Source organism: Papio anubis, chromosome 5, assembly GCF_008728515.1.
Source record: "Papio anubis isolate 15944 chromosome 5, Panubis1.0, whole genome shotgun sequence".
Taxonomy (NCBI): domain Eukaryota; kingdom Metazoa; phylum Chordata; class Mammalia; order Primates; family Cercopithecidae; genus Papio; species Papio anubis.
Genome location: NC_044980.1, coordinates 163,246,726 through 163,262,074, shown reverse-complemented (window position 1 = coordinate 163,262,074; position 15,349 = coordinate 163,246,726). Strand labels below are relative to the sequence as shown.

At 48.1% G+C, this 15,349-nt stretch overlaps 1 protein-coding gene across 4 annotated transcripts in view; it reads right to left on the bottom strand.

Annotated features, from left to right (window-relative positions):
* The window catches only part of KCNIP1 (potassium voltage-gated channel interacting protein 1), a 379,587-nt gene that overhangs the window by 115,031 nt on the left and 249,207 nt on the right, over positions 1-15,349 (bottom strand). The gene's annotated exons all lie outside the window — the stretch shown is intronic.

The following is a 15,349-nucleotide window of genomic DNA, read 5'->3' as shown; positions in this document are numbered from 1 at the left end:
AAATGTTGCTCTTGGCATCTTCTGAAGGGTTTCTGGCTCTGTTGCCTCTCTCTCCTTCTTCAGACCCCTCATCCCTCCTTGCAGTTGGAGAGCTGTGACTGGGGGATGCTGACATAGTGATCTGAGCATTTCTAAAGGTGGACAGAATCCAGTGTTAACAGCGCCAGGAATTTGCAGAATATGCTAATTTTCCCTGGCACCATGACTCAATATTCTCCTCATCAGATTGTTTGGCAAAAGGTACCAAGAGGGCAAGAAGTTCATTAAGGTCCCATAACAACTAATTATGGGCCAAGAACAGCAGGAGCCAGGAGGCCTGAGTTCTAACTATCTCTTATCTCTGCTGCTTTAAAGTGTTCCTTGTACCCTGGGCTAAAGTTTTTCTGTTTTTGGCACTGATGGATGCCGTGGGCACCTCCATCCAGGCTTCTTGGAAGGGGCTCATTTTGGCCAAGACACCTTCACCCCTGGTCTGATTTTGAGCTCCTTGGGGCCTTCCAGAAACTCATTCCAATCTAGCACACCTCCTTACCTGCCTCCTACCTGAAGGCTCCTGGCAAACCTTTGTGTCCTTCAGGGCTTTACATCTCATACCTGCCCTAGGAGAGGCAGGACTCATTTTCCCTGGGAGACAGAAGGGGCTCAGTGAGTTAAGCTTCTTGCCCAAGGTCATGCTACCTGATGACCGGAGACAGGCTGTGAACTTGGGTCCATCAGACACCAGTGTCCAACTGTGCTACTTCTGTGTGGGGCACTGGGAAGAGATTTGAAGGGAAGATGGCATGCCATCTGTGTTCTGAAGGATGAGGGAAAATTTAAGCTATTCAGTGATTCTTTCATTGATACAGGGCTTTTCAGATTAGTGCGTTATTGCCCAAAGAAGCATTCATTCAGTTATCCATCCATCTCTTCAACAGCTGTTTATGGAACACTTACTATGTGCTAGGCACTGAGGATGCACTGATGAAAAAACACACAGTTTCCCTGCAGGGACCTTCCTTCCAAAGCTCTGAGAGCTCAGGAGGGTCCCCAGATCTAGACAATGTCCCCCATGACTGCAGCTCTCCATATAGAGCTCAGTAGGAATGTGCTGTCTTCTCTATACCTTCTATTAGAAGGACAGAAAAGAAGGGAAGAAGGAAGTAAGAAAGAAGGTCAGAAACCCTGTCTTTATAAAGGGCTATGCTCTCGTTATGTAATGTCTCAGCAACAGTGAGAGACACACCAGATGTCAAATCATCATCCCCATTTGACAGACTAGGAAACTGAGGCTTGGCCAACTGATGTGATTGGTCTAAAATCACACAAATTAAGTGAGTGACGTTACCAGGATTCACTTTGGTCCCCAGACTCCTCAGTTACATTGCCCTTCATGCCAATCAGATGGCAAAGGGAGAAATGTCAGTTAGCTTGCTTGCTTCCTTCCTTCCTTCCTTCCTTCCTTCCTTCCTCCTTTCTTTCCTTTCTCCCTCCCTCTTCCCCTCCCTCCTTCCCTCCCTTTCTTCCTTCCCTCCTTATAAGAGATATAGAGAAGATGATGCATTCTCGCTAGGCTCTGTGTGGAGAGTTGCAGAGTCATGGGGGACATGACTTTGCAACTAGACCTAGGGACCCTCCTGAGCTCCCAGAACTTTGAAACCAAGGTCCCTTGCAGGGACGCTGTTAGCATGCGTACAAGTCATTGCAGCCAACCCAGGGTTTTTAATCAGGCAGCATTTAAACCATCCCATTTTTGTCTGTGATTACGAGGGATGTTTACATCATTTATAATGAGACAAATTGGGACAAATTGCCAAGGACACTTATGTAAATGAAACCAGCAGAAATGCTCCCCTCTCCAGTGGTCGGTTGGAGGGCTTCTTTCACTTTCCTTTCTCCCCTGGGGATATTGTGGAGAAGAAATGGTACTTTGTATTCTGAAAACCTTCTCCCTGGGCAAACAGACTATTCCCTGTAAGACAACTGTTTTATATCTCTGGTTGTAATTCTCTCCTGCATCTTATTTACGCTCTCACCCACCTCTAAGGAAAAGTAAGTGTGCAATAAATGCAATCACTTTAATTTTCTCTGCCATTGCTGCACAGAGAATGGGTTAGATCTGCATTCCCTGGAGGATCTCTGCAGAACTGTAGGTGGCTCATGAAAAAAGAATCCTTCATTCAATTTAGTTGAGGGAACAGGGCTGCAAAAGTTAACCCAGAGATTTTCCTGCAGGACATTTCAGAGCCTTTGATATGCTAATGAGCGGTGAGACTCTTGAAGAGTAGCTGATGCTTTTAGGACCCTGGAGGCCCTGTTGCAGGAGATCTTTTATGGAATTGAGCAGAACCAGCTTTCAGAAAGTGCTATGAACACTGTCTCTAGAAGGGCCTGGACCCCCTCTGACTGCTGTACTTTGTAAGGCTGGTGGCTTAAGATCACTTAGAGTCTGGAGGGTGAGGTCCCTGAGTGGGCAGCAGGCAGCAGCAGCCAGGGATAAATGGAAGCCAGAAGATCATGGTGCATTGTCTGGAGGGGTCAAAACCTGACAGTGGTCCAGCTTTCCACTACCCATCTTAACCTGCCAGCTCAAAGAGATCCTGCTCATCTGACCTTCTTGTCTTTGTTCCTGCTGTGTCCCTGTCTGGGATGCCTTCGTGCCTTCTCTCCTCTCTACCCTTCTTGTCCACAGTGCCCCAGTCTGAGTGCTGATGCTTTGCAGGGAAGGCCCATTATCTTGTAATGCTATCTTGTCTTCCCCTCCAGACCTGGGCTTTTCATTGCAGGGACCCTGTGTTCCTATCTTGATATCCTTAATTTTTAACTCAGGGAAAATATTTGTTACACACTCATTAGGTACCAGATTCTGGGCCCTAGAGATACCAAGACAAATAAGACATGGGCCCTGCCCTGAAACAGCATGCTGCTTGTCGGTGGAGGTGACAGATTAGAAATCCCAGTTACCACTCAGTGTAATAACTGGGGTGATGAACAGGGAAAATCAAAGAGCAGAGGTGGGCAGAGGGGACCCTAGCCCAGCTCAGGGACATCCAGGAAGGCTGGATTCCAGAGGACATTTAATCTAAGCAGTGGCACAAGGCATAAGTAGGAGTCAGCCAAGTGAAGGCAGGTGTATGGAAGTGTGTTCCAGGCAGATGGAATAGCCTGGGTGAAGGCCTAGAGGCAAGAGAGAACATGCAGGTTTAAGAAACTGGATGAAGGTGCAGCGTGGCTTCTTTGGGGCAGTGTGGAGGGGCAGAAAGTGATGAGTGCCAGATTGGGTATCTAAGGAGGATGCTGAAGAGGACAGCATGGAACTCACGTTACAGAAGAGAACTTGGGCCAGAGAGGGTGTGGGCTCTCATGGTGAGCACACAGATGTGAACGCAGAGATGCCCCCATCCTTACCCAGCCCCTGCAAGGCCTTCCTTCCATCCTGACTCTGAACAAGAAATTATTTCAAAATGAGAAGCATGGTCCAGGCTGAAGGCCTGTGTCCTGGCCACTGTCCTATCTGTCAAGACAGTCATTATCCACCTTAACTATGATGATGTGAAGCTCCACGAAGATAGGATGCTTTTCACTTTGATCCCTGATGAATCCCAAGGCCCACCTCAGTGGTTGGCCCAGGGTAGGTGCTCAGAAAATGTTGTTGACTGCATGAATAAATGAAGAAAGCACTTATGAGTACCAGGCCCTTCCACATCTTACCAATTCTCAAAACTACCCTATGGAATCAAAACTGTTATTCTCTATTTTTTGGGAGACTCAGAGAAGTGAGTGATTTGAGCCCATAAGGGTTCCATCATCCGCCATTGGAAAAGCCAGGATTTGAATCCAAATGTGCAGATTCCCACTACTCCATATTTAAAGCCCTATCAAGTAGACATGACATTTCTCAAAAGCCTGCCACCCCTATGAAAGTAGTCTTGTTCCCAAACATCTCAGTCCTGCCTCTTCCAAGGCTGATGCAACTCTCAGCTTTCTGGAGGAAAAATAATAGTAAAACAACAACAAACCCAGATACTATTTATTACACGAAGCACTCACTATGTGCCAGATGCGTACTAGGACATTACTTGTACCAACTCAATTAATCCTTACAATAACACTATTATGTAAGTACTATCAGTATCCCCATTTGACACATAAAGAAACTGAGGCAATTTAAGTAGTTCCAGGTCCCAGTGTGTGAGTGGTGAGGTCTGAATGCAAGGACAGCAGCTGGTCTCAGAGCCTGCAATCCTCTGTTGCCATGGCAAGTGGAGGGTACCAGGTGCCAGGGAGTCTCCCTTGCCCTTTGCCAGCTTTAACCTAGTGGAAAGCCCCAGGCTGCTGGGATTCTCCCTGCAAGGAACTAGCAAGATCGCGATTGTGATGGTGATGAGTCTTTTCCTAGGATAGACAATTAATCAGGAGTATTAATGAAAATGCCAGCTCCATGATTACAGAAACTTAAGTAATTTATTGGGAATTGAACTCAGGCCATTAAAATGTTATCACAGGCTTGTCAGTCTGTGTTCTGTGTGCTTCTGCGAAGGAGCCACAGTCTTAATGAAACTGGTGCTTTTGGAGCTGTTGGTGCCCGGGTGTGCTCTGCCAGGAAAGGTGATTCACCACAGTAGCTGTGTGCCCAGGCTGGGGGAAAGTGGCTTGCATCTTCTGTTTTTTTCTTTTTTTGTTTTTTGATTTTTGAGATGGAGTCTCACTCTATTGTCCAGGCTGGAGTGCAGCGGCGTAATCTTGGCTCACTGCAAACTCCACCTCCTGGGTTCAAGTGATTCTCCTGCCTCAGCCTCCTGAGTAGCTGAGATTACAGGTGCCTATCACCACGCCCAGCTGATTTTTGTGTTTTTAGTAGAGATGGGGTTTCGCCATTTGGCCAGGTTGGCCTTGAACTGCTGACCTCAGGTGATCCACCCGCCTCGGCCTCCCAAAGTGCTGGGACAACAGGCGTGAGCCACCGCACCTGGCCCATATTCTGTTTTGCTTTAACCAGCTGTGAAGCTCCTACCATGCAGCAGGCACTGAGAGGTGGTGTAATCAACAGAGAAACAGGCCCTGCCCTCAAGGAGGAACCAAATACATAAAGATGGTAATGTGGATGTGCAGGAAGGCGGCACATGCAGTGACGTTAGAAAGCTCAACTCCAGCTGAAGATGGATGGCAGCTTCTGGAAAGAGGCAAACCAATGCAAAGAGCATTTGTTTCCTGGTGAGTTGCTTTTCTCCCTCCAAATCTCATAGGGCTGATTGCAGAAATTGGTTATATGAAGGTTTAGTGTACAACATGCATTCTCAATGGGGGTGAAAATTGGTTCTTGTGGGAATGCATGTGTGAAAAAATCATCTTTTTATGTTTAAAAAACAGATATTGCAAAAAGTATGTAAACAGGTATAGAATATCTTTTTGGTATTAAAATTTCATGGTTGGTTGGGGTGATTAGGAACAAAAAGTCTCAAAACGCAATGATGAAAATGAAGTTGAGATCACTGGCATACTGCCAACACTTAGAAGATGGCACCACTGGAATGGATGTGCCCTCCTGGCCATCTGGCTCGTAAGAAGCTGCGTGAATTATAGCCCCTAGGGAGGAGGCGGCCCTGAAGCCTCAGACAGCTTCCATCGCCTGCCGAGTGGGCTGACTGTGTTTACATCATTCCTTTTCTCCCAAGCCTGACCAGAAGCATCCTGTCAGTGGCCCCATCTGCAGGGAATCAGGCTTTCCTCCCAGCTGTGGCAATATTTAGGAAGATGATTAGGGCAATTCCCAGGACAGGCAGTCCTTCCTCACCAGCTGTTCCCATCTGCTTTGTGACACAGCCAGAAGAACCATGCCTCCCCCAGGGACACATCCTCAACAATTCTGTTTCCCAGGACTTGTTGGTGGCTATGCAGGAATTGAACACTTCACTTCATCACCTCTCCAGTAGACACCAGAGCTGGGGCCATCTCTTTTTGAACTTATTCTGTTGAGGCTGGAAGCCACTGATGCATTCATGCTTGTTCCCTCTCCAGGGCCACAAAGAGCCAGCCACACACACACCAAGTGGCTCCTGCAAAGGACTCACATGACACAACAATACCCAAGTTTGGGCCTTGAGTTCCCTTTTTAAGAAGCTCTTTGCCATCCTTCCTGGTCTAGTAAGACCTTTTTTTCGGATACTTCTTTACATATTATAAATTTAGTTATTTATTTTATTAGTAAGAACAGGCTAGGATCTGTGACAGTAACAACCCCCAAATCTCCAAGATTTAAAATACATAGGTGCATTTCCAGCTCCCGGCCCTCCCCGCCTCCTTTTCTTCCCTTCTCTTCCTCCTTTCCCTGTGGTCTCCCCAACTATTTCTCTCCCTCCCGTCTCCTTCAGGTTCAAATCTTGGCTCTCTTACTTATTAGCTGTGTAGTTTTGGACATATCACTTTACTATTTTCATGCCTCTGTTGCCTAATCTTTCAAGTAGGGGGCATTAATAGTACCTATCAATGGAGTTTTGGGAAGCTAAATAAATTAGTGCATATAAAGTCCTCAAATCACACTTGACATAAAATAAGCACTCAATTAATGTTTTGTCTAATTATTAGCTATTTTACTGTGTCTCTGGGGAAGGGATGTGACAATGAATTAAATAGGCTTTCCCCTCACAGGCTCGATGGATGGGGAGACAGACACATACAGGCAGTGGCAGGGGTCTGTGCAAAACCGGCGGGAGGTGGGATAAGGAATCCAGCGAGAGGCAGAGAAGCCCAAATATGGAGAGAGATTTAAGCTGGAATTTCAGGGAAACACAGGCATGTGCCAGGTGGAGACAGGGTGGAAGGGCATTGGAAACAGAGGGATCAGCTTCTGGGGATGTCTTCAACAGAGGAGAGGCACGTTCAGGTGTGAGTTCTAGAAAAATGTGCTATGCTGCCTGTGTGTATGTGAAGAGCGGATGGGACGAGGACTCAGCCCTGGGGGGCAGAGGAACCTTCAGGAGTCTATTACTACAATCCAGGGAGAGAGGAGAGACCTAGGGGAAGGAATCAGCGGGCCCTATAGATTGATTGGGTCTTGGGCGGGGGTGAGGAGTCCACTAGAGGTTTCTAGCCTGCCCCACTTGGGGGCAGGGCAGGACACACAGCCATTATCTGAAAGAAGATACAGCGTGGGTCAAATTGAGTTCCCTGAATTACAGCCGGCCACATTTGCTAAAAGCCCAACCTCACATCATCAGGCTGGGGCAGGGCGATCCGTCTGTTCTCCTTCTGCCACCATGACAACAGGACTCCACTCCATTAAACCAATTTACTCCATCTTCCTAGACTCAGGAAAATGGGAGCGAGGTCTGGAGAGGCTTTCTGATTCCCGACCTCTGGCTCTCTGGCTCACCCCGGGAAGCGCTGCCTCGTCAGCCTGCAGGCAGAAGACTGGCTGGCTGTCACTCTCCCAAGCTGTTGATGAGGTTTCAGCCATGGGCTCTGGATCCTCCTCTCTAGTCATCCCCATTAGTCTCCGAAAGGGAGCCGCCAGGAGGGCAAGTGCTTCTTACTGGGGATGGCTTAGTTACACTAACTGTACTTAATTTCTCTGTGCTGTGCCCAGCAGGGGCCTGCTGCGAGCTTGCTAGGCATTTTGCACAGCTGGCTGGCCCTGGAGACCAAGGCATGTGGCCAGGGAGGAAATTTGGAAAAGGGAAGGGATGGGAAAGGGGCCTAGAGTGGGACCCGCTCCAAGTGGGGTGTTTTCTGGCCCCTCGTGTGTGCTTTCAGCCTCTGGAGCCTTCAATGTTGTCATTGGGTGTCTGTCTGTCTGGTTTCCTTGTGGGCCATGAGCTCGCTGGGTGCAGAGATTCTTTTGTGAACATGATGTGTCCAGTACCTGTGGAAATCTGACAGGGTGGACAGTAAGTGTTTGTGGATTAATCGAGGTGGGCGGGGGGGGGGGGGCAGCGTTATTCACTAGAACATGAACTCCAGGAGGAAAAGTACTTCTGTCTATTTCATTCATAGCTTCATATTCAGCACCTAGGCCAGTGCCTGGCACGTGTTCAATTAATACTATTAACAGAATGAATGAACAAATCCTCCCTTTCAGCACTCTGCACAGTAGGTGTGGTAGACTATCAGTAGTGATTCTCCCTTCTCTCTCTGTCCTTCCCAGCCCCACTGCCTGTAGGCTTGGCTGTGTGATTTGCTTTGACCAATATGATGATTGGGAAGCCAAGCCTGACTCCAAAGTTCCTGCTCTTTCCTCTGAAAACGATTAGGTCAGGAAGAGGTTACCCTTCGAGGAAGGTGGAGTGGGCTTGAGACGTGCTGGGAGGTGGGCGTGCCGGGTTCCTGGCAGGCAGCCAAGGCTATGGACTCCAGGAGTGAAGGAAGGCTAGAGAGACAGATGCTATCTGTGTCTTCGACCCTAAATGGATGTATGTGATACCTTTTTGCAAGGGCTGTGTGGATGATTCCACATCTTCTGACCTTTTCCTGCTCTAAGCAATTGACCCTAAGCTCTCTGCTGTATCCCTTTGGACTCTAGCTGCACTTTGTAGTGTGGTACTTTTCATGGGAATTAACCTCACCTTTCAAAGATGCTGTGGGGCCCAGGGGAGAGAAATGAGCACCAAATGTGAGCATTGGCTCTGCTTAGCTCTTTGGGTCCAGGGTGAGCTAAGTCCCTCTTGTAGCCTGAACTCTCACAGCTCTAAACCAGGGGCTTGAACCAGATACATTCTAAGCATCTGTCTTGCTCTAGTTCTAAAAACTGATGCACCTGCTTCCTTCCTGCCCAGCTGGGGCTGAAAATCAAAGGAGACTAGAATTGCAATCTGAGAAAATTTCTGCAAGATCCTCAAGAAAAGCTTGATGAATTTGAGTGCCACTGTCAAGCCAGAAGGCCTGGAATCAAATCCTAGCTTTGGCACTTAATACCTGTGTAAGAAAAAGGCGTGTTAAGTACAGGATGGTGTTTACAATGGGAATTTGGTAAATAATAGCTCACTGCATCATGCAGAAATTTCTCTGAGATATCAGTGTTAGAAACTGGTGTGTATTTATTCTAACTTAAGTGGTTCTTACTCCTGAGCAGGTATCATCATCACCTAGAGGGCTCGTTAAACCAGATGCCTGGGCCTCACTCCCAGATTCGAGGGTGGAGAGGGACAATCTAACAGGTTCCCAGGTGGTGCTGATGCTGCTGGTTAGGAGACCATGTCTTGGGAACCACTGCTATAGAGATTTGCCTAACAGATCTTGTTTTCTTCTTTGCAAGGGCTGCTAGGAAGCTAAAAGCCAAATTAGGACCCACCCCAGCAAGAGCTCATGCAGTTTCCATTCTAGTTTTATGTCCAGCTTCCTTTCTTTTCTTGCATTTTTCCATTTGTCACAATTTCGTCACTTAAATGAATGAGCAAAGTAGTATTTGTTTATCTGTTTGTTTGTTTTTAGAGACAGGATATTGTTCTGTTACCCAGTCTGGAGTGCAGTGGTGTGATTATAGCTCACTGCAACCTCGAACTTCTGGGTTTAAGCCATCTTCCTGCCTCAGTCTGCCAAGTATTTGGGACTACAGGAGTGTGCCACTATGCCTGGCTAATTTTTTGTTTTATTTTTATTTTTTGTTTTATTTTTAGTGAGGTCTCGCTATGTTGTCCAGGCTGGTCTTGAACTTCTGGCCTCAAGCAATTCTGCTGCTGTAGCTTCCCAAAGTGCTGAGATTACAGGAGTGAACTGCCATGCCAGGCCCAAACTAGTACTCTAAAAAAATTTTATGCATCACCAAAAGTCTGTAAAATTGCACAAAAATAATCAAAAAGTCTGAGTAAATGGCTAAGCTCTTGGATCCTCACGTTAGGCTAACATGAGTGTCACACTCAACCTCTCTATGCATGAGTTTCCTCATCTGTAAAATAACTCCTGCTTCCGAAGCCCTTTGGAAAGATTGCTTGCAATAACGCATGCAGTGAGGTGCTTAGCCTGGTGCCTGACACAGACAACTCAATAAACGCAAGTGATTATTATAATTATAATCAGGCAAAAAATAAATAGCCTCAGGACTGTCATTGCTCTCTGTTGGCTACCCCATGTGACTGAAAGGAAGAGAGTAAGCACCTTCTCATTATACATGTTAGGAAGCCACCCTGGGGAAGACCTTCTCGTTTCCAGTCTTTGCTGTGTACAATTCTGCAGTAGACACAGTGAACAACACACACAGCAGTGAACACCTTTCTCCTGTCCAGAGCATGTGATTCTGAGGAGCACCAGGAGGCCCCATTATATTGCTATCACACTGTGGGGAGACAGACATCAACCTGTCAGAGAGTGGTGAAAGGGAACGTGGAGGCACAAAATCCAGGTAGACAGAGCCCAACTCAGAGCCAGGGTAGCCTTCCTTGCCTCCACCTACGACTGTGCTTCCCACTCGGGTTTTTACATCTTCCTCCAGCAAAGGACATTTTACAGAGCAAGGAGGGAGTAGTATGGCTTTGTGGCCATCATTTCTCTGAGCAAAATGCTTTCTCATACTGATTTTTGTCTTTGCATTAACTATTTATTTTTTTTGGAGACAGAGTTTCACCTGTCGCCCAGGCTGGAGTGCATCTCAGCTCACTGCAACCTCCGCCTCCCAGGTTCAAGTGATTCTCCTGCCTCAGCCTCCCAAGTAGCTGGGATTACAGGCGCCCACCACCAAACCTGGCTAATTTTTGTATTTTTAGTAGAGACGGGGTTTCACCATGTTGACCAGGCTGGTCTCAAACTCCTGACCTCAGATGATCCACCCATCTCAGCCTCCCAAAGTGCTGGGATTACAGGCGTGAGCCACCATGCCCAGCCTTGTCTTTGTATTAATTTCATCTTCATCACGAGTCAGTTAAGTAGATGTGGTTCTTCCCATTTTATGGGTGAGTAAACTGAGGTTCAGAGAAACAAAGTGAATTGCCAAGATCATACAACTGATCTTGTCTGACTTTGGCAATTGCCTTTACAATACTATGACGTGAAGTCCAAAAGATCTGCTGCCTCAGCGTTGGGAACCTGTTCCCCTTTAAATGTGCTTCCTGCTCTTCTATCTATCACCAGCTCTCAGCAGCTCCCAGGTTTGCTTTTCAGCTCTGAGCATGGCTGGTAGACAAAAGGGGTCCTTTCTGAAATGAATGTAATGGTGTCCTTGTTCCTAGGAGACAGATATGGGGGGGGGAGGTGGCTGGAAAAGGATGTGGGGGGTGTCGCAGGCTTCTGGGTCAAGTTCTAGTGCCTGCCTTCTCCTGTCTTCACTCCTTGATCTGGGCATAGGCCTTGAGGTAAAACAAAAGATATGCAGGTGAACCCACCTGAGTTCCAAATCAGGGTCCACTGCTGTGGAAGGTCCAGCAGGACAAGGGGTGGGAGTGGCGTATTGTAGTGGAGAGGGCTCTGGGCTTGGGGTCAAAAGACCTAGTTGTAGTCCTCGCTCTTCCACTTGCGAGTGGTATGATCCTGGGTGTGGTCTGAGTGAGATGCAGCTCATCCAGACTGCCTGGCCTCCAGCCTCACACCCATCTTTAGGCCAGGCTCAGTCCTTCACTACAACTTCCCTGTCATGGGTTGAATCATGGCCCCAAAGGTATCAGGTCCTAGTCCCTGGAGCCAGTTAATATTACCTTACATGGAAAGACTTCTCAGATGATTAAGCTAAGCATCTTGAGATGGAGAGATTATCATGGACCATTCAGGTAAACACCACAAGGGTTCTTACAAGAGGGAGGCAGAGGGAGATCTGGGACAGAAGAGGAGGAGGTGATGTGACCACAGGGGCAAAGATTGGAGGGATGCGGCCACAAGCTAAGGAATGCCAGCAGCCACCAGAGGCTAGAAGAGGCAGGAACACACTCTCCCTGCAGCCTCTGGAGTGCGTGCGGCCCTGCTGACACCTTGACTTTAGCCCAGTGATATTGATTTTGGGTTTCTAGCCTCCAGGACAGTGAGAGAATAAACGTCTGTTGTTTTAAGCCCAGTCAGTTTGTGGTAATTTGTTGTAGCAGTCATGGCAAACAAACACAGCCCCCAAAATTCATTCTCCAAGAGTATTGGCAAGTCATGTAGATTTTGTTGTGGGCTGTGAGGGGAGAATAGGGAAAACTTTCTCATCATACATCCAGTGGCTGGAAGGCTCCACCTTAGGGATCACTGCCCTCCAGAATCCCTCCCCGTCAGCTGAGACCCTCATCTCACCTCCACAAACCTCTCTGTGACCTTGGAGTGTCCTGGCCAGTTTCTCCATTGCCACCTTCCGTCTGAATAGTCTCTCTGGGTAAACCAAAGGGCCTTCCTTCAAACAGCCACTGAGGAGGCAGGGATGAACCCCTCATAAGAAGATGCTGCATTTTCTTTGCCATGAGTGGAACGAGCATGGATTTTAGAGTCAGACAGATTCGGGGTTCACCTTAGGCTCTGTCACTCACTGCTGGGTGATCGTGACCTCTCAGCACCTCGTCACATTATCTCTAAAGTGGTGGCCAGACTGCCACCTCTAAGGGTCACTGTAGAAGCAGGAAAGGCCCCCACTCCTGGGTCTGGAGTATATGGTGGTCATCACTCTGTACATGATTGTTTGTGTTCGATAACGATGCTTAGATTAACTGAGCACTTACTGTGGCTCAGGAGTTAAAGCTTGTTACTGGGATTAGCTCATTTACTCTTCATCACTATGAAACGGGAATTGTTCTCATCATCCCACTGCGCCCCTGAGAAAATGGAGACACAGGAGGCTAAATAACAAGCTGAAAGTGACAGTGACAATTAAATGGATCAGAACCAGGACAGTCTGATCCCAGAGCCACACCCTTGGGCATAAGGGACCAACAGAAGCACGACAGACGGGGCCGTCCTGTCAAGGAACCTGCGCTGGGATTCAGCCATGTCTGTGCATGCTGGTGAACAGAAGGTGGTCCTTCCTGTAGCCTCAACAGGAGGCTTGAGGCATTGCCCGCTTGAGAACACATCCTGGGGAAAGGAGCTCTCAAGGAGAGCTGTGCAGGTAAGAATCTGATCTCAGGCCAGGGGACAGAAGCCTGTGGTTGACACTGGTGTCTGGCCCCAGCCTAGGGTGCAGCCTGGTGGGAAGGAGCAGTTTCTTGGACAAAGTAGTGCTTCGGTGGAGGGGAACCAGAGCAGCGGCAGAAGGAAACAGTGGATGCTGCATTCATCATGAGGTTCTGCAGATAACAAGTGAGAGTGGGCCTGGGACACTGCAGGGACGGCTGTGAACGTGGCCATGTGGACACAGACTGGTGGGGTTAGGAATTTTAGTAAGTGTCATTATGAGGACTGGATGAGGTCACACATGTGCATTAGACAGGTCTCATGGCCCACCCCTCCCGGGTCCCCATACTGCCCAGCCCACAGCCCTGGAAGATGGAAAAACATTTGAGATGGCCACATTCTGGGTCAGGGACTCCAGGCTCCTCTCATCTTCCTGTTCTCCAGCCAGGCTGATAGACCGCAAAGGCTGTCCGTCATTTAATCATTTTACAGTCGGTTGAGAGATCTCTGCCTGGTGATTAAAAAGCAAGAAGAGCCTCACACCCACTGGGAGGACCATAAAAACAAAAACATTGACGAGGATGTGGAGAAACTGATCCCCTTGCACCTTGCTTGAGGGATTGTACAATGGTGCAGCTGTTACGGAAAACCACTGGGCAGTTTCTCAATAAGTTAAACACAGAGTTACCATATGACCCAGTGATTCCACTCCTGGGTATATACCCTAAAGAATTAGAAACAAGTGTTCAAATAAAAACTTGTACGTGAATATTTATAGCAGCATGATTCACAATGGCCAAAATGTGAGACAATCCAAAGGTTCATCAACTGATGAATAAACAACACTGTGCGATATATCCACACAATAGAATGTTACTCAGCCATAAAAAAGGATGAAGTGACCAGGCATGGTGGCTCACGCCTGTAATCCCAGCACTTTGAGAGGCCGAGGTAGGCAGATCACCTGAGATCAGGAGTTCAAAACCAGCCTGGCCAACATGGCGAAACCCCATCTCTACTAAAAACACAAAAATTAGTCGAGCGTGGTGGTGCGTGCCTGTAATCTCAGCTACATGGGAGGCTGAGGCAGAAGAATGACTTGAACCCAGGAGGCAGAGGTTGCAGTGAGCTGAGGTCGTGCCACTGCACTCCAACCTGAGCAACAGCGAGAGACTCCATCTCAAAAAAAAAAAAAAAAAAAAAAAAAAAAGATGAGGTACTGACACATGCTACAACATAGACAGACCCTAAAAACATGATGCTAAGTGAAAGAAGCCAGACACAAAAGGCCACATGTTGCACAATTCCTTTAAATGAAATATCCAGAATAGGCAAATCCATGGAAACGGATAGCAGATTGGTGGCTGCCAGGAGCTGGGGGGAGGTGGGAATGGGGAGTGGCTTCTTTGTGAGTATGGGGCTTCCATCTGAGGTGATGAGAAAGTTCTGGAACCAGATAGTGGTGATGGCTGCATGCCGTTGTGAATGTAATTAATGCCACTGAATTGCATCCTTTAAAATGGTTAAAATAGTACATTTTATGTTATGTGTATTTTCCCACAGTAAAAAAATTAAGATGGGCTGAGTATATCCAATCCTTTCCCTGTCTCGCACAGAAATTGCAGCTGGGAAATAGCAAGAAAATGAGGAATCAGGAGCAGAGGCTAAATGGTCTTGAGAAAGAATAGGGCCAGAGGGGTTCCCAGCCCAGCCGTCGAAGTGAGGACAGAGGGACTCAGATGAGCAGCACCCATGGGAGGTCGGGGGACATGATAAGAGAGGGTGGGCAGGCAGCTGGTGGGCAGCGGCATGGCAGATTCTCATCCCCATTCTGAAATGAGGGAGCTAAGAGGTGAGCCCGCCTCATGTGGCCTGTGACACAGAACCCAAGTCGGCCTGCGAAGCCCAGGCCTTTCAGTGCTGTGCCACACTGTCCCTGCAGGTTGGGTAGACATGTGCCTGAGTCATTTTCTGAGCTGGACGAGGGAAAGAGGGAGACTTTCTGGCTCAGAGAACCAGGTCTGCTCAGGAAAGCAGCAGCACAGGTGGCCAGTGCAAATGGCCTCTTTTTTTGTTGAAGGTTGTTTGCCAGATCTTCCTTGCCTCTGTGCTGTGTGTGGACACGCGCACCAGCAGGTCCTCTCCTGGGGGTGCTGAACCTGTCTTGGTTGCAGTTCCCAGGCTTCTGGTGGGGCGAGGCTGCTAAGCCAGTTCCCAGGGGTGGGGCAGATCTGGGAAATGCCCTGAGCAGCTCTGCATGAAAGCTCCTGCTGTCAGTGCTTGGACAAAGGCTCTCCAGCCTCCATTATGTACTAGGAGTGAGTAGGGAATAGGACCTCATTTTTCTGTGGCTTCCTCGCCCCCAGGGATT